At 36.8% G+C, this 20,386-nt stretch overlaps 1 protein-coding gene across 5 annotated transcripts in view; it reads right to left on the bottom strand.

Annotated features, from left to right (window-relative positions):
• The window catches only part of LOC135219738 (UDP-glycosyltransferase UGT5-like), a 32,378-nt gene that overhangs the window by 8,149 nt on the left and 3,843 nt on the right, over positions 1–20,386 (bottom strand). The gene's annotated exons all lie outside the window — the stretch shown is intronic.

The raw sequence follows: 20,386 nt of genomic DNA, 5'->3' as shown, positions 1-20,386 counted from the left end.
GTATTTTTATGTAAACAAATAAAATCGAGAATTGTTTATGCATAAAAATTAAACACACACACACATATATATATATATATATATATATATATATATATATATATATATATATATATATATATATATATATATAATGTATGTATATGTATATATATTAAAGGCACTAATAGCAACATATAACATTAAATAGTGGGGTTGATAACCTTAGCTCTTGCCAGTTAGAGACGGATGCAAATTGCTGGATTCCTCGAAGATGTTGAAATGAAAAAACAAACAGGAAGCTTAACGGCGCATAATTGGGGTCAGTGATGCATTCCAAAGATCACGAGTTCCATGTATGTAGCGTGCATGCATCTGTGCCTCAATGGGTGAGTGTGTGTTTGTAATGCACAGAAAATGACATATCTACTGTATGAGAATCAAAAGGGGACTCAATGAATTTGATTGATAGAATGTGGGATATGTCACAGAAGAGGCACTAGAAGTTTGCTGCAAGGTAACGTGAACTTTGAAAAAGTAATATTTATAGTGACGAAATTCAGCGTTTAAAGAAGGGTAGTGAGGTAGAGCACACATTTTTTATTGACGATCTTTAATGTTTTATGGTGAAATAATTATGGCCTCTTTATTTCAGACGGATTCGAAGGTTCCAGAGGTTGGACACAAGACGGAATTTTGAAAGGAAGTGCAATTGGATATGAAATAAAAGGCAAAAATGAGGGTGCTGCCAAGTGTCCCAGGTGTGCTGCAAACACCTTTTATAGTTCCTACAGTGCATAACATTAGGTGCACTGTTGGCACTACTTCCTACTTGGGTGAATGTATGCATATGAAGTCAGTATGTATATGCATGGGCACAGCGAGAACACGTTCATTACTCTACTGATTTTCTAGTGAGTGAATTTAAAGAAAGTTGGCTTTTGCCATTAATTAGTTGCTTGACCACTGGTAGATGCAAAGCAGTAGCTTGTTCGCTATACTCCTGGTCTTAACTGGTGGAGGTGAACAACACTGTGCCTGTGGAGGAGTGACCCTGGGGTTGGCAGGTTCATTCCCGAAATATATTATCATGACGAAAAAATCATGTATTTTGGGCCCTCATTATCCTCACTCTGGCACCCAAACCAGGTTGCGGCCTAAGTTGCTTTACTGACATTTGCAGCAGACTACAAGAAACTGATGAGAGTGTCAGTGAGTCACAATGAGATCCGATACACCAACACAGTGAATTATACATGTTTGTGTATGTGTATATATGCATGACTATGTGCATAAGAGGAGATACGTCGTTTATTAGTGTATGTATCCGATTACCTGTCTCTCCAACAATGACACCAATATTCAAACAATTCAGTAACTCTGTATCATTCTATTATTATATATGAAATACACTATGCCGACTTGCTTATTAATTGTTCAGGAGACAATATAATATATATATTATATATATATATATATACATATACATATATATATATATATATATATATATATATATATATATGTGTGTGTGTGTGTGTGTCTGTGTGTGTGTGTGTTTATATAATATTGTTCAAAATTTAAGCTAGAACCAAGAAAAAGTAAAGTCTTTTACCCAAGTTTAATGCATCTATACAAGTTGCCCCTTCCACTTTGGAGGAATCCATTCTCCTTGAAAAAGCTATCTCTTCTCCTATTGGTGCCTGGAATTACTCCCACAGGGACTGGAAGTGGGGCTTACCAGGAGAAAACTTCAAAAGGCCTTGAACCCAGGAGCGGAGAATCAGAAGAACACCAGACCTAGACCAGGTCAGAGCCTAGCTCCTTACCAGACGCCGCGTGAGCCAACATCCCCCCCACCCCCCCACCCCTTCTGTGCCTTGCTTTCCCATGCTTTGGGAAGCCCCAAGTAAGATCGGCCTTATGCCTGAGAAGTTTAGTTTTTTTTCTTTGTTCAAACCCCTCGTCCTCCAGTCAAGGCCTAAATTTTCAATGTAATTGTATTTCTGGGAGGAGACGAGGTGGAATTTTGAATAATATGTTTTTTATTTATTTATTTATTTTTTCTCCCGAAATTTTTCGGGCGAGCCCTGTGGGAGTCAAGCCTGACTTATTGGGCTGGTTAATCTCCTTCCTTTAATAATAATAATCTTACTGAAAGGAGAGGGAAAATAGCTGTGAACACTAGCACTTAAAGAGGTCACTTACCTTGACGAGCTTCCTTAGTCAGTGGATGTCTGATTTAATGACACTGAGAACCTGAGAGCCAAGTCAACACTCTATACCCGAGTTAAAAACTGACTTGTCATCATGTTTTCATTGCTTTGCGAAAAATCGCAATGATAGTGAAGTAACCTTGTGGTGAAAGTAATCAGTTCCGAAGGCGATTCCCACAACCATGATTATAAACTAAATAGTAACAGAATTTTACATCATAGCAATCTTCTGCCCAATGCTATCAAAACTAATGAACAAAATTAGCAACTAGTTACTAACATATGGACCAATTTCTCCTGCATTTCATGAGAAAACCTTGTACTTTCTGGTTGGTGTCGTGCTGGTTTATGGGAGGTCAACCAAGGAACTGAAAGCTCCCTGATTACATTTATAAATCGGAAAAAATGCAACAGAAGTAAAATAATCAAAGTAAAAAGTGTCTTGTGACAATAAAAGAAATGGAAGAGCAACTGTCAATGTTTACATTTTAATGTCAAAAAAAAAAAAAAAAAAAAAAAAAAAAAAAAAAAAAATAGCTTAAAATTTTCAACCAAATTTACTACATCATCCAACAGTCTAATAAAACCGAACCTTTTGTGGTATGGCATTTGATATGAGAGTACAAATAATCCTTTAGGTTGTGAGAAAATGCTTAAATAATGTTAGTGGTATGTTTGTCGGAGTCTGCGTGGAGGCGCCTTATTTCAATCTACGATAAATCAAGTTTTTTGCACTAGACCTGTAGGATTGTGAAATTTTAAAAAATGCGGAATCAGAATGAATATATATTATATATATATATATATATATATATATATATATATATATATATATATATATATATATAAAGGTTTTTTGCCACGAAGGAAAAAAATGAAAAAGCGAGATAGCCAAGTACTTTCGGTCCTGTTTGGACCCTTTACTGAGGCAAACTGATTTTACAAAGAACAACATAGTCAAAAGAAGGCTCAATATACAAACTGACACTACCAGATTAGCCATAAGGGCGATTTTCACTCTACAGAAAGGAGGAGCCGCCAGAGGCTAGCCACACCTTGAAGGATACTCGCAGTAAGTGATTCTTCCAGAAAACAGTACATTTTGAAAAAAACACAGGAGCATATACAATTAATATCATGAATTTTTACACTAATTTTAACCAACAAAAATTATTATTAATGAAAAGACGAAAGAAAATATAAATATATATATATTGAGCAAGAGAAAGAGGGAGAGAGAGAGAGAGAGAGAGAGAGAGAGAAAGAAATAATAAACTATATATATGTGGGACTAATTTATTAGTTGTTCATTTATTTTGAGGTCCTTCATAAACATCTTACAAAATATATGGGTCCAAATGATACATTGGGTAGATACCTCGGTTAATTACTAGATCTAATGATTATGTTTAAAGAAATTTACTGGAATCGGCAATTATACAAAATCACTAATAAAAACAACCTAAATCTTAGTCTGGGAATGTACCATTTGCGGACCCATATATTTGTAAGATGTTTATGAAGCACCTCAAAATATGAACAACTAATAAATTAGTCCCACATATATAGTTTATTATTTCTCTCTCTCTCTCTCTCTCTCTCTCTCTCCCTCTTTCTCTTGCTCGATATATATATATATATATATATATATATATATATATATATATATATATATTTATATTTTCTTTCGTCTTTTCATTAATAATAATTTTTGTTGGGAAAATTTGTGTAAAAATTCTTGATATTAAATTGATATGCTCCGTGTTTTTTTTCAAAATGTACTGTTTTCTGGAAGAATCACTTGTTTACTGCGGGTATCCTTCAAGGTGTGGCTAGCCTCTGGTGGCTCCTCCTTTCTGTAGAGTGAAAATCGCCCTTATGGCTAATCTGGTAGTGTCAGTTTGTATATTAAGCCTTCTTTTGACTATGTTGTTCTTTGTAAAATCAGTTTGCCTCAGTAAAGGGTCCGAACAGGACCGAAAGTACTTGGCTATCTCGCTTTTTCATTTTTTTCCTTTTTGGCAAAAAACCTTTATTTATACATAGCATCACGTTTTATATACTTCGTGATCAAGTTATCATATATATATATATATCTATATATATATATATATATATATATATATATATGCATGTATGAATTTTTATCACATAACAGTGGATTCATATACTACATGCAAGTAAGCTAAGTGTCCTTTCATATCCAATTCGCTCTACCTCAGAATTAATATAGCTTCATATACTATGTTAACCAAAGGAGAATTTTTTAGTTGATAATAATTTCTTCTTCTAGTAGATTGGAACCAGTGCCGGAAGGAGAAATCAGGACTTCAGTGAAGTTACCGACTCGACCAACAAATCAGTAACTTCACTGAAGGCCTGATTTTTCCTCCGTGCACTGGTTCCAATCTACTAGAAGAAGAAATTATTATCAACTAAAAAATTCTCCTTTGGTTAACATAGTATATGAAACTATATTAATTCTGAGGTAGAGCAAATTGGATATTAAAGGACATTTGTAGCTTAGTGTTAATAATAACAATAGTAAATTTAATTTTTACCTCAAGGACATATACATGGAATATACAGAGTATAAACAATAACATACACAATCTAGAAACGTGAGATAAAATGATAAAAAAATTATTAAACGTCAATATCCACGCTTGCTGAAGTAGTATAAAAGATGATAATCATAATGATGGTAATAACAGTAATAGTATTGAGATTCGTTAAAAACAACCTTAAAAATTATAACAGTTAGTGACTATATTGTTTATAATTATATTCCAGATAGGGACCTTAGGTGGTTACAGTAATCAGACCCAGAAGGCTAAGTACGAAATTGAATGTAGCAAAACTATACTGATAATAATCAGCATAATAATGAATAAAGGAAAATACCAGCAATAACAATAATCATAGCAATATTATAATAATAATGACAGATTCTGCAGATGACACTTTACAAAAACAGATTAAGTTATTTAGGGAACAATCGCCTCATTTTCCCATCTTCCCCACAATTTAGATCTTGCCTCACTACTTAGGATGCTTTGTATGAGTGAATTGCCGCTATTTTGCAGTCAGGTGATCAGACTGGACATGGTTCGTCTTACAATGATTTTTAAATTGTCCGGGCAGTTTTCTGTGAACATTTCTGTGACAGAGTGATAGCAAGGAGTGTTTGTGAGGCGTCTCAAAAAGTCATTGTGAACAACAGTGATACATTTCATGGTGTAGTTCGTCCACAGGGAGCACCCATAGATACTGTAGCAATATGAGTGGAAGAGCAGCAGTTTCAAGTCTCGGTGACAGAAGGCAAACCTCCTTGCAATCATGTAGCCTGTTGCACATAGTTTACGACCCCTCGGTTCTATGTCTGCCATATCTTTTAGATCGACTGTGGTAATCTCCTTCTTCTTCTTCTTCTTCCCAGCTTGTTCCCATTTTTATATGAGGTCGCCGTTTCGGATGAGCCGTTTCCATCTATTTCTATCCTGCGCTTCTGCCTCATCAATTCCCTTCTCATGTTAGTCTCCTCTCACACAGTCCTTCCATCACTTTCTTGGTCTCCCTCTTCTTCTTCTTCCTTGCACCTCCATCCCCATAGTATGTCTCCCAGCGTGGTCCTCATCTCTCCTCAACAGGTGTCCATACCATCTCAGCCTCCCCTACTGCACTTGATTGATTGATTGATTGTAGGTTTTCTGGCGTCACAACTACCAGGGTCACCGACGCCGAATGCTAAGTGTGATCTTTTAACGTTATTTAAAATCTTGTTTAATATATTATAAATTTTATTTTTAAAAGAGATACATATAAATTTGATTTTAAAAAAAACTGATAAAAATAAGAATAAAATTCTGATCAAATAAAATTCTAATAAAAAGAATTGTTAATAATCTGAATAAAATATAAAACAAAACCAAAAGGGAAAAAAGTATATACTAAGACAGCACAGCTGTCAGATATATTTGAGAAGACCAGCTTCTTTGATAAAAGAGATAACGTTATTAACACATGCTTTCTCTCCCAAAAGTTTTGGCATGCTATAATTACCACCTGCTTCACTACTATAAGCTAAAAAACGATTCCTAAGTTCCACTAGACTGGGACACTCAACCAGCAAATGCCTAACAGTCAGTGGAACTAAGCAATCATCACAGAATGGCTCATTCTCCCCATCCATCAGATAGCCGTGAGTTAAACGCGTATGGCCAATACGTAATCTACACAATACAACCTCCCACTTCCTTGGTATTAGGTCATATTTCCAAGGGTGTGTCTGTCTAGTAATTTCTTTCATTTTGTTGGGGCCTACTCTGTCCCACTGAAGTGCCCATAAATACTGGACAGATTTCCATATATCAAAGAATGTATCACGATATGGAACAGGGCATTTTCTCGGTACTAAAGTTTGCGCTGCTGATTTGGCTAGCTTGTCTGCCTCTTCGTTTCCCGATACGTTCACATGGGCAGGAACCCAACAAAATGAAACAATGCTGCCTCTATTTTGGTGCAAGAAGATCCACTGCAAGATCTTCAACAACCAAGGGATGATTAGTATTAAAGACTTCCAGGGACTGTAGGGCACTTTTGGAGTCACAAAATATTGTGTAGCTACACACTGGGAGTGTTACAATATGTTCCAGTTGCTACTAGGATGCCATACAATTCAGCTGTAAAGTTTGAGGCAATAGAAGGAATGCACCTCTTCGGTTAAAAGATTGGCTAAAAACTCCATATCCAACGCCGGCATTGGACTTGGAGCCATCAGTAAATATTAAAACATGTATCTATATGCTCTGATACATGCTCTAAAAATATTGCCCTTATTTCCTCATCAGATTTGTTTCTCTTTGCTCCATTGAAGTACCTGCAGAATTTCACATCCGGTAACCTCCAGACAGGAGTACTGGGATACACAAAGGGAAATAATGGGATATTTTTTTAATATTTTGTATCCTCTAAAATTTGTTTTATTCTATAGCTAAAAAGGAATGGGATACCTTGGATGACTTTCATAAAAACCATTAAAAATATTTCTATTTGCCACAGCAAATGCCCTGAGATTTGGAGTCTTTGCGCTCTAAACAGTACCGAAGTAATGATGACTGGCGATAGAGTTCAAGAGGCATCTCTCCTGCATCAACTTAGCAAACTAGATATTGGTGACGAATGGAAAGCTCCTGTGCTATACGAATAGCTGAATGATGTACTGAATCTAAAAGTTTTAAGTTAGATGAGGAAGCTGAAGAATATATTTCACACAACCGTATGACAGCTTTGACAAGATTAAAGATTTATGAAGCCTTAGTAAAAGATTTCTATCAGCTCCCCCAACTGGTGTGAGAAAGCACCTTCAAGATGTGTAGAGCTTCTAGGCTCTTTGCTTTTATATGTTTGATATGGGGGACCCAAGTCAATCTACTGTCAAAAAACTAGGCCTAAGAAGTGTGCTTGTTCTACACATGGGATTCTACTACGGCCATACAAATAGAGGTCTGGATCAGGATGCACTCCCCTGATCCGACAGAAGTGGAACAGCAGTAGTCTTGCTTACAGAGATTTTAAAACCCTGTTTCTCAGCCCAACTTACTATTTATTTATTGTTATTGTAGCTTTCTTTCTGCTACAGTCATCCGGGTGGCAGCAAAGGATATTGACAAATCATCCCACCAAAACAGTGTCTTTAAAACCTCTCTTGGAATGACAGCTGCAACACTGTTTATGGCTAGAGCAAAAAAGTGTTACACTGAGAACACTGCCCTGGGGAAACACCTTCTTCTTGGCACCTTTTCTCTGTTAAAGTACTGCCAACTTTAACTTTAAAAATACTACGATGTAAAAAGGATTTCACAAATAAAGGTAATTTACCTCGTAGAACCCACTATTATGCATAGTCTTCAGAATCCCATGTCTCCAAGCAGTGTCATATGCCTTTTCTATATCAAAAAACACTGTCACATGATGTTGTTTGGAGGCAAAGGCTTCACAGACAGAGGTTTCAAGTTGCAGTAAGATGTCAAGGGTAGAGTGCATTTTCGAAAACCACACTGAGAAGGTGTTAGAATATTGTTGTTGCTCTAGATACCACATCAGTCTTACATTTACCATTTTTTCCATCAATTTACACAAACAGCAAGTTAAAGCAATGGGGCGGTAACTTGCTGCACACAGGGGATCTTTTCCAGGCTTAAGGAACGGTAACATGGTAGCTAATTCCCATATGGTAGGGTAGCTGCTTTCATCCCATATTTCTATTGATAATACTTATTATAAAAAGTTTTGTGTTCTTCGAAATGTGTTTAAACATTTCATAAGGAATCTCATCTGGACCAGGGGCAGTGTTCTTACTCCTAGATAAAGCAGAGTCAAACTCCCTTTCAGAAAAAGGCATATTATATGATCAGCTTTCTTTGCTGAAAAGTCAAGTACCTGTTGTTCTTCCATCATTCTGAAATTATGTCCTGGGGAACTATCTGATTTCTCAGAGACTCGAGCGAAGTGTTCTGAAAATGTATTACTAACTTCTGTGGCATCAGTGACATAAGTATTATTCACTTTAAGTACAGGAGGAGGATTGGGTGTAAATTTACCCTGAATTTTTCTTATTTTCTTCCAAATGCTACAGACTGGTGTTCTGCTGTTAATAGAGGATACATATTCGGCCCATGCTTGTCTTCTGGCAGCTTTCATAGCTTTTCGAAATCATGCCCTACCACTGTTTGTAAATTATGACATTGTCCAAGGTGCGATGTCTACAGCACCTGGTCAATGATGACCTTGTAGCTCGGTGTAACAGCCTTAGGTCTTCTGACCACCACGGTACTGGCCGTCTCCTGAACAGTCCCTTAGTTCGAGGAATTGAGTGTAGACCTATGCAATGTTCCATTGAGTAGATCAATGGCATCATCTACACTTGGGAGATCTTTTGCATCCCCCTCCAACTCACTCAAGCCTTTGAATTTTCTCCAATTGCTTTCTCTAAGCACCATCGTGGCAATCTCAGGATAGGTGGACCATCATTGGTGTCGATCACAATTGGAGAATGGTCACTGGTATGCCAGTCATCACTTGTTCTCCAAATAAAGTCAACACTGCAGTTGGAGCTACATATTGAGAGGTCGATGCAGGAGACAGTGCCTGTCTGAATGTGGTAATGGGTAGGTTCTCCAGTATTAAGAAGACCTATATCTTCATTTTCTTTTATAGATGCCATCATATTCCCTTTTTGATTTGATGTTACATCTCCCCATAATGGATGTCTACTATTGAAGTCACCAAGTAGAAGAAATGGCTCTGGTAGTTGCTGCATTAAGTATATTCAAGTCACTTCGGGACACATGGCTATTGGGTGGAATGTAAAGGGAACATAAAGTGTATTTCCTTCTTAAATTAATTCTTACAGCCACAGCTTGAAGTGGAGTATTTAGTTTCATTTCGTAGTGTGGAGTGTCTCGACGGATGTAGATGAGGGATCCACCATGATTTCCCACTTACAGATCAAATTTAGTTCTATAGTGAACATATTCCCTAGGACAAGGGGTATATTCACCTAGCATAGTCTCCTGCAAACATACCCCTACAGGAGAGTGCTCATAGATCAAAAGCTTCACTTCCTCATACTTCGCTCGCAGTCCCTGACAGTTAACCACATGAATAATGGAAGTGGAATTTATTCATGTTTAGGACCAAACATTGTGGTTCCTTTATTTTTACAAGACTGGGAGATTTCTTTTTTCTACTAGGAGGAGGCATTTTAATGGAAAGTTTTGTTGGCTTCTTGGGAGGAGTTATCGCCTTCGTAGAGCCAACATCTTTTCCTTCAATGTCTTTGACACTGAAGGGTTTCTTAGTTTCTTTGCTCTCCATTTCTATCGAGATGGAGAGAGCAGAGGTGTTCTCTAAAGGGACCACCTCAAGTCTGTACTGCTGGCAGTAGCCAGCTCTGCCTCTAATGAGGCAGAAGTACCAGTGAAGACTGGCACCGGGGGGACCAGCATCTGCTGGTTTGTCCTCCAAAGAGGAATTGGCACCAACAGAAGCTGGCACCAGACCAGCAACCACTGGCCTTGCCTCCAATGAGGCAGATGGTGGAGGGTGTGTCTCTACTGACACTTCAATTTTATTCAGTTCCATACTTGTGTCTTTCTTGTTGGTTCTAGTGAACCTTGTCTTTACATTCTCATCATCAGTTGACTCGGATGATTCAGTTACCTGTCTTTTTAATGATTCTTTATTTGATTTTCTTTGTTGCTCTTAAACTTGGTTGTTTTTATGTCTCTTTCTTTTGGTTTCTTAGTTTTGCTACTACAGAAGCAAAACTTAGACCAGGTCTTACAGTCTTTGCTTTGGCTCTCTCTCGTGCTTCCTTAAATGTTGTTCTTTCTATTACTCGGATTGCTTGGATTTCTTTTTCGAGTAAATATACATCACACTGCTGAGATGATGATGCATGTCCCTCACCACAGTGAACACATTTTGGTTCCCTGGTGGCACATACCATGCTCATTCTTCTCCACAGTTGACACAGACTTGCAGGATTTTCTTGCAATTTGGATCTACACGATTGTAGGGTGTGTCCAAAATGCTGGCAATGGAAACACCTTCGGGGTCTTGGGATGTACTGTTTTATCTTAAATCTATACCAGGCTGCAGACACATATTCTGGAAGTCTCAAAGTATTAAAAGTTAATATTAAGGTAGGCTGAGGTATTCTGCTATTATCAACCTTCTTTGTCATCCTGTCCACCTTTATTACACCCTGGTCTTTTAATTCTGTTAAAAGTTTCTCCTCAGAGAAAGCCATCAACTTCTTCTTCTTCCCAGCTTTTTCCCATTTTTATATGGGTGGGGCGCCGTTTCGGATGAGCCGTTTCCATCTATTTCTATCTTGCGCTTCTGCCTCATCAATTCCCTTCTCATGTAAATCTCCCCTCTCACACAGTCCTTCCATCTCTTTCTTGGTCTCCCTCTCTTTCTTCTTCCTTGCACCTCCACTCCCATAGTATGTCTCCCAGCGTGGTCCTCATCTCTCCTCAACAGGTGTCCATACCATCTCAGCCTCCCCTCAGCCATCAACTGAGGGGCATAAATCAAGCCCTTGCTGGAGTTCAGGCTGGAGTGGGGAGTGCACTCAACCGTAACTCCCGCAAGGTCTGACAATCCCATCAACTTAATGCTTTCCTCTGGGGAGATGCTTTCTACTAAAAGCATATTTCCATTTTGAGGTGTTATTTTGGGTTGTCTGCCACAACATTTCACTATTTCTCTGTTTACTTGAAAAATATCTATATTGTCACCTTCAAGCTTTAAATTAAGGTATTTATTAAAAGAATTGGGTACAAAGACCCCAGGAGCTATTTCATACTTCTTATTTCTCTTCATGGCAAATGGTTCCAGTGTGACAATACTGGAGCCAGATGCTTTTTGCTGAGATTTCCTGGTCGTATATCTTCTCGCATTGCTTTGGGTGTCGTCAACTGTGTTCCTCTGTCATTCGGCCCAGGGGTACTACATTGATCATGGGGACCGACAATGACTGACTGAAGTTCAGGTTCCGTGGGCAAGTCCTTTGACAAAAGCATAGGGTCATCAGCAGAGATAGGGGTGGTTGCCATATAACGTAAAAAGTTAATTCATCCAGATATTCCCCATACCCACCATGGAGTCACACTTAGAGGACGGGTCGTCACTTTAATTAGGGTCGTCCTAGGGGTAATTACTGGATATACACCCTATCTCCAGTGCTAAGGCGTCATGATGTCCCGTCGAGATCAGAAAACCGGCACTGAGGATAGGGTTTGACATTAAACTTTCCCCTCGCTCGACCACGTCAGGTACTCGAGTTTTACGGGTGAGGTGGCATGCCGTCCATCCTCACCCTCCTTCAAATCCCAAGATTTAGACTAAATCATGTCCAAAACCAAGCAAATAGTCATCATCATAGAATCCATACCTTATTGGGGGAGGAAGGGAGAAAGATGAAATGTTTTTAGAAGAAGGAATAGGGCTGACTAATTTAGTTGAATCACAGCTGGGCACCAAGGCCCAGCGAGAAGGCAGCTCCCGCCAGGCATCAGGGCCCAGCTGCTGAACCCTAAGCCCCCCATCCTCGGCAAGCCCTACTGACCACTTTCTTTGATACTTCCACCACCTTAGTCGACCCCCTTATGAACTCATTTCTGATCCTATCCTCTCTTGTCACCCCAGACATCCACCTAAGCATTCTCATTTCTGCCACATCCATCTTCTTCTGCTCTGTTTTTCTCATGCTTGCTGTTTCCGTACCATACAGCATTGCTGTTCTTACCACCGTCTTGTGAAATTTTCCTTTTTAACCTAAGCGGTACTCTTTTGTCACAAAGAACTCCAGAGGCCGCTCTCCAGTTTTTCCAGCCTGCCTGTACCCGATGTTTTACTTCTTCTTCCATACTTCCTCCAGCGTTAACAAAAGATCCAAAATACTTAAACTTATCAACTCTCCTTATTTGCTCTCCACCAAGCTGAATATTTTCTCTATCTTCCCCCTCAGTGGTGGTACACATATATTCTGTCTTAGATCTACTTATTCTCATTCCTCTTTCCTCCAGTACTTGTCTCCATCTTTCTAATTGTGCACGAATTCCAGTGATGATTTTTCTAGGAAAATTTGTGGTTCTGCAATATGCTTAAGCAATCTTGGGAGCAGTGACATGCACTGAGCCTTGGTTTCGTAGAATAGGATATCAAATTCCTCTGCATATTGTCGGCAAGTGTCGATGAGTCACTGGAGAAAATCAGATCCATATCGTCAGCGTAACTGAGGTTATTTACAGTTGTATCCGATTGGGAGTGTGTTCAGTTTAACCTTCGGGGCATCTGTGTACTCATTAAACAGGTATGGTAAGAGAACACCCCTAGCCGAAGCCTGTTTAGGGAGCCTAAGGTGTACAACAATACATTACTCCATTTCACACAGAATTGCGATGTGGAGAACCAGCAAAATAAAATGCCAGTTAAATATAGAGGTGTGCCTCTTTTATGCAGCTTCAGGGAGAGCTTCACGTAGTTTACTCTTAATGCTTTTCTCACATCTACAAAACATAGGAAAACAGAAGAGCTGATGATAGGTAATAGTTCAGCATTTCTTTCAGTATGTAGATGCAGGTTTCAGTTGAGTGGTTTGCTTTAAATCCAAACTGGTTGTCAGTGGTGTGTAGAAAGGGGAGAAGTCTCACTAGATGAAGACTCAAGTACCTACGACGAGATTGTTGTGATTGCAGTTGGGCGGTAATTGCCAGGGTCAGCTGCATCCTTCAGCTTCTTTTTTTATTAATGGTATCAACTGAACTAAGAGTAGGGAGTCTGGAAGAAACTGGTGAATTATGCATGCATTAAATAGGGCAGCTGGCAGAATGTAAAATATCGGATGGCAGAATTTTAAAGCTTCTGCAGGAAGACCATTGCTGCCGGGCAATTTATTATTAGGTAGGCTGTTTATGGCATCGCTGATGTTACCTGGTGTAATACAATCTGCGAAATGAAATTGAATGTTATCAGTAAGAAGGTTATCTACATCCCTTTAGGAGTCTTGATCATTTATGCAATTCAGGATCTTGCTGAAGTGATCACCCCACATATTTGTGATTTTTGTCACCAACTACTTCTCATAATCTCTATGATAGCTTTTAAGCTTTAGGATTTAGGGACTGAATGTCATTCCAGAAATGAGGGTAATCACTGGATTCTAAATTTCCAGACATTGCATTGGCTCTTAGTTGCTTTTCATTTAATCTGCAGTGTTTCAGCGCTAGTTTGAATTGCGCTCTCACTTGTCTCTTTAGCAATACAGTGTCCCTCCCCTCGGGCTAGCATTTTCCCTCCACAGTTAAAACATTTCTTGTGAATATGGATACAGTTCTGTAACTAAGTAATTCCGTCCAGATATATTACGAGAGTTACCTTGACGAAATCTAAAGGTAGCCCTGCCGGAGGCAAGTATTGCAGAAATTATGTTTGAATAGAATTTTTTCAGATCTCTCCTGTGGTGGTCATTTTTACAATTTATGTCCGAACAAAGTAAGGACTGCTGACTGCAACTTGGTTTCTGTGGTCACACTAAAGTATCTGGTTTTCTGTTGGTTTTTATATTCCTAGTTTACAGCTGGTGGGTAATCAGTTAGGTGGTTCACGGTATGGAGGGATGGTGTACTGAATGACACCTGTAATGGGATATGATTGTAACCTGTTGCAAGATCATAGCGAATATTGCAGGTCATAATAGAATAATGAAGTTGTGAAGATGTGATGCAATGGTCCAACCAGGAGGGTGTAGTTGTGTCCGTTCTGTTTTGTACATAGGAATAGGATGAAGGAGGGAGGTGCATTACATCACTAATTTGGAGAGCATGATTTTGACAGAAGTGAGTGAGTTCATTATAAAACAGTTTTTTGGGATGAGAATTAAGGGCCCCGATATAACAGAAATGATCAGCAGGAGAATCCTGAATAATACTGTGTAGCTCACCTAGGATCATGCAGTATGCATCAAAATTTTTATTTTCTCAGAGCATTTAACATTAATTATTAGGATCTTAGAGTCCCCTACTGACACTTGAAGCTTCAGCAATCTGTCACTCCTGTGGGTCGTCACATTTACCATGTTGTCTAACGAATTGTGCCACAGGAAAATAAAGGTCCCTTTTTGGGCGACCAGCTACAGTTTAATGTGTAACTTGCATTGATGACATCGAGAAGGCTCTGAAGTTTTCATGTATTGAATTGCAGATGACAGGTCATGTGGCCAGAGGAGCGTTTCTTGCAATGCAATGATGCCTATGAGGTTTTTGTAGAACATGTTTAGGAGAGGAATGCTTTCTTTGAGGCCAAAAATATTGCAAGAGATTATATCTAATGTATCTATGGCTACTCACGAAGATGGGAGATGTAAGAGCTGATCATTTTGGTGGATGGGGGGTTAGCCAGGGGGTGTGTGCAGTCATTCACCATGGGATGTTGGCTGGCACTTGCGATGGAAGTGACCTAGCTTGGGGTGTCAGTAATTTCCCAGGGGGAGGTGGGGTTGGTCTTGGATTAGGTTAAACCTTGAGATCTATATTCCCCAAGAGGCACTCGGGAGGAAGAGGAGGTTGGGAGTGCCAAGGTATCCTCAGAACGGTCTATAGGTGATGAGGGCACTTCAACTGAGGGAGAGAGGCCAGTTGACACCTGGGTGGGTATGGCCATCTTGACTTCTTGTTGCACCCTCACTTCTCTCGTGTTGCTGTGAGGCCAGGAAATAATGGATGCTGCATTCAAAGGAGTCTGGTGGCTTTCTGTACGTTTGTCTAATGATTTCTGCACTCATTTGATCGCATCTGAGATCTATGCAAGAAGGGTATTTATTTCCACAGATTCAAGACTGTCTAGGTATTCCTGTAAACATTTGTTCACATCCCAGACACTTCAAAATTTATCATTTGTTTCCTCAATTATTTTAGGTTTTTCCATAAATATATATATATAACACACACACACACACACACACATATATATATCTATATATATATATATATATAGATATATATATATATATATTATTGTATATTATTTATATTTCTATTATTTATAATATATATATATATATAATATATATATATATTATATCTATTATAATTATATATATATATATATATATCTATATATATATATATATATATTTATAATTATATATACATATATATAGAGATAATTACTTATATATATTTAATATTTATATTATATAGTTATAATAGTATAATATATATAATATATATATATATACATATCCTATATATTTATAATATATATATATCTATATCTATCTATTATATATATATATATATATCTTTTAACTTATATATATATATATATATATATATATATATATATAGATAATATATACTATATATATATATTAATTATATATATCGTATATATATATATATAGATATATATATATATATTTATATTTATATTTATATATATATTTATATATATATATATATATATATATATAATATATATATATTTATATTATATATATATTTATATATATATATATATATATATTTTATAATATATAATATATATTATTATATATATATATATATATATTTATAGATATATATATATATTATATATATATATATATATATATATATATATTATATATATATATATATATATATATTTACACACACACACACACACACACACACATGAAAATGTGAATAAGTTCTTCTGTTAAAACAGGATATGTCTCTAGTATAAAAGGGCCATTAAAACACTGGTATAAAGTTAAGGACTTTATTTCAGTGGACTGGCTCTCACCCTTATCAAGTAGTGAATGACAGAGGAAGTTACACTGGCGAAATATATAGTGGGAGATATGCCCTTTGGTGATGCCTGGGGTCACTGTTAAGCCGATGTTGGTTCTGTTAATTGTCTTAATCCACTTCATCATTGCCTTAAGGAAGATATTGTCTATGTGGTCAGAGTCCCAGGCTCCATTGGAAAAGTTGATCCTATTATCTTGTTTTATCAGTGAAGATTCTACCATGTGTCATTTATATCAACAGCTGCTCTTGTATAAGTTTCGGGATGAGTCCAATCCATGGTATGGTTCGTGTTATTTATACAATGAAAAATTACCAAACTATGTTGTCCATATCTAAGTGAGCGCTTATGTCAAGTTAATCTTTCCAAGAGAGATTTTCCTGTGAATCCATGGTATGACTTATCACAGTCCCTACAGGGGATTTCATAAACTACGTCTTTAGAAACTGGTTTCTGCTGAACGTTAATTAAGGATTTCCCCAATGTATTTGGATAAGTGAAGATGAAAGGGTTTGGGTGGCCTAAAGTTTGTGTGATCTCTCGTAAATTATCCACGTGAGGAATTATGATTTTGTTTGTGTATTTTTCCCTTTGTTTGTCTTCGGCGGGTTTGTAAAAAATCCTCTTTGCTTTATGTATGGATTTTTCTATTATGTGCTTGGGGTATTTTAACATGATAAGTTGCTTTCTGATTGTTTCAAGTTTTTTGTTAAGAAAATCTGGGGAGCAAATTCTCAGGGCTCTAAGTAACTTTTTTCTTTAGTGATGCCTGGGGTCACCAAGCCGACATTTGTTCTGTTAATTGTCTTAATCCACTTCATCATTGCCTTGAGGAAGATATTGTCTATGTGGTCAGAGTCCCAGGCTCCATTGGAAAAGTTGATCCTAATATCTTGTTTTATCAGTGGAGATTCTACCATGTGTCATTTGTATTGAAAGCTGCTCTTGTATAAAATTCAGGATGAGTTCCAATCCATGGTATGGTTCGTGTTATGTATATGGTGAAAAATTACCAGACTATGTTTTCCGTATGTAAGTGAGCGCTTATGTTGAGTTAATCATTCCGAGAAAGATTTTCCTGTGAATCCATTGTATGACTTATCACAGTCCCTACAGAGTTTTTATAAACACCTACATCTTTAGAAACTGGTTTCTGCTGAACATTAATTAAGGATTTCCTCAAGTGAAGATGAAAGGGTTGGGGTGGCCTAAGGCTTGTGTGATCTCTCATAAATTATCCATGTGAGGAATTATGATTTCGTTTGCATATTTTACCCTTTCTTTGTTTTCTGTGGGTTTGTATGGATTTTTCTATTATGTGCTTGGGGTATTTTTAACATGATAAGGAAACAATAAAAAATCAATTATTTATCTTGTTAAAATACCCCAAGCACATAATAGAAAAAGCCATAATAAAGCAAAGGGCACATTTTTAACAAATCCACAGAAAACAAAGGAAACAAAAAATACACAAACAGAATCATAATTCCTCATGTGGATAATTTACAAGAAAACACACAAACTTTAGGCCACCCCAACCCTTTCATCTTCAATTATCTGAATACATTGGGGGAATCTTTAATTAACATTTAGCAGAAACCAGTTTCTAAAGACGTAGGAGTTTATGAAATCCCCTGTAGGGACTGTGATAAGTCATACTATGGATTCTTAGGGAAATCTCTCTCGGAAAGATTAACTCAACATAAACGCTCACTTAGATATGGACATGGATAACATAGTTCGGCAAATTTCCATCATATAAGTAACACGAACCATACCATGGATTGGAACTCATCCCGAATTTTATACAAGATCAGCTGTCGATACAAATGTCAGATTGTAGAATCTTCACTAATAAAACAACAAGATAATAGGACCATATAGACCATATAGAAAATATCTTCCTTAAGGCAACGATGAAGTGGATTAAGACAATTAACAGAACCAACATTGTCTTAACGGTTGCCCCAAGCATCACCTAAGGGCATACCTTCCATTATGTATTTTGCCAATGTAACTTCTGTCATTCCCTACTTGATAAGGGTTGGGTTAGTCCATCAAAATATAGTCCTTAGCTCTGAATCATGAAAATATGAAACGTGATGAATAATTCAAGACAAATTTCAAGAAGGAAAGAGAAACAGTGGAGTACTGCAGGGCCCTTCAACTTCTAATCTTTTGCTTAGAAGACTGAAGAAATATAAAATTAAGTTTACAAACGAAGTTCATATAAATGACAGGTGGGTATTACAAAGGATAAAATATGTACCTGGAATCCAGCACAATTGAAGAATTAGTAGCCCTATGAAAGCAGGGTTAAATATTTAACAGGGTTTACAATTGTTTGTGCCCAACAGCTAAGAAGCAGGGACAAGACAATTAAAAGATTATACAATGAAGGTGACTGACCACCAAAAATGTTTATAAAGGTACAACTCAATAATTCTCTTTTTGGTAAACAAGGAAAATTTTTCCAAGGTGAACATTTAAAAGGAAAAATAAAAAATATGAATACATAGAAAGTATTTATAAGGGAACTAATTTGTAATTAAGTCAAGCTTTTATCTTTAAGTTCATTCTGTACATTTTACGAATTTAGGAGTGCAAATAATACATGCCAGGGGTAAGGGTAAAATTGCAACTGGAAGTAAGTTATATAATAGCATTCTAAAATATTTTGTGAAGAGAAATCTTTTGCTCTGTCAATCACTGAACTTTCAGTCCAATTTTTTCTGTGATAGTTTTCACTTAAATGAATTTATTGTCTTTTTTAAAAAAGACAATACAAACCACATCACTAAAGCTGATAAGTCGCATAGTATTGTAATTTTAGATAAAGCTGACTACATATTACGTAATCAAGCCCTACTGGACGATGTTACGACTTACAAAAATCTAAAAAAAAAAAATCACTTTGATCAAGTCATAAAAAATTTAATAACACAGTGAAAAAAATCCTTAAAGAGAACAAAAAACTAATAGGTCAGCTGTCGGTAAAATTTCCCTCATTACCTTACTTGCACGAATTAGTAAAAACGCACAAAGAAAATAATCCTATGTGTTCTTTTATCAGTACTGTTGGCTTAGCATTATATAAACTTTCGAAATATATTACCAAGCTCTTGTCCCCGTTACTTAGAACTATCTTCGATTTTCACATTTGTAATTCTCTAGATTTAGTTAATAAACAAAATCTTTATTTGCCCCCTCTGATAGTTTCGTTAGTTTTGATGTTTATTCTCTTTTTTACTAAAGTCCCTGTAGATTCTATTTCCGAGTATCTTAGTAAGAGGTCAATTCGGGGTGTGATACTGATATGTTGCGGTAGCAATTTGCGTGACAATACGTACTACGTTTTGTAATGGGAAAGAGTAGAATTATTTTTTCTTCTACAAGGGAATCTTGTAATCGGGGCTAAGCAGTTTTATTTGTGCCACCTTTACATAGGATTTCTATTACAGAGAGGAGGTAGAATTTATCTTGGGATACGTAAGATAGAAGGGATATTCAACATTGTGTTTGATGGAGGTTAGCTGTATAAACACTATATAGGTTTTGCTGTATAAACATTATGGGTTTTTTGATGGTAAAATTGTCAGATACGGGATTAATAATGAGTGGCCAGTTAGAGATAATAATTCTCCCTGTATGTATAAAAGGGGTCAGTAGATAAAGACCATATTTATTTTAGAGAGGAATTTCAGTCTTTACTAATTGACTATGAGATTAGGTATGTTAATTCATGACAGATTCGTGTGTTAAAGCAAGACTTAATTTTTTTTAAAGATCATGTAGACTTGTCAAGGGGTCACTTAGAACCTATTAAT

Source organism: Macrobrachium nipponense, chromosome 1 (genome assembly GCF_015104395.2).
Source record: "Macrobrachium nipponense isolate FS-2020 chromosome 1, ASM1510439v2, whole genome shotgun sequence".
NCBI classification, from domain to species: Eukaryota; Metazoa; Arthropoda; class Malacostraca; order Decapoda; family Palaemonidae; genus Macrobrachium; species Macrobrachium nipponense.
The sequence above is the reverse complement of the archived record's forward strand: the minus strand, read 5'-3'. Positions and strand labels throughout refer to the sequence as shown.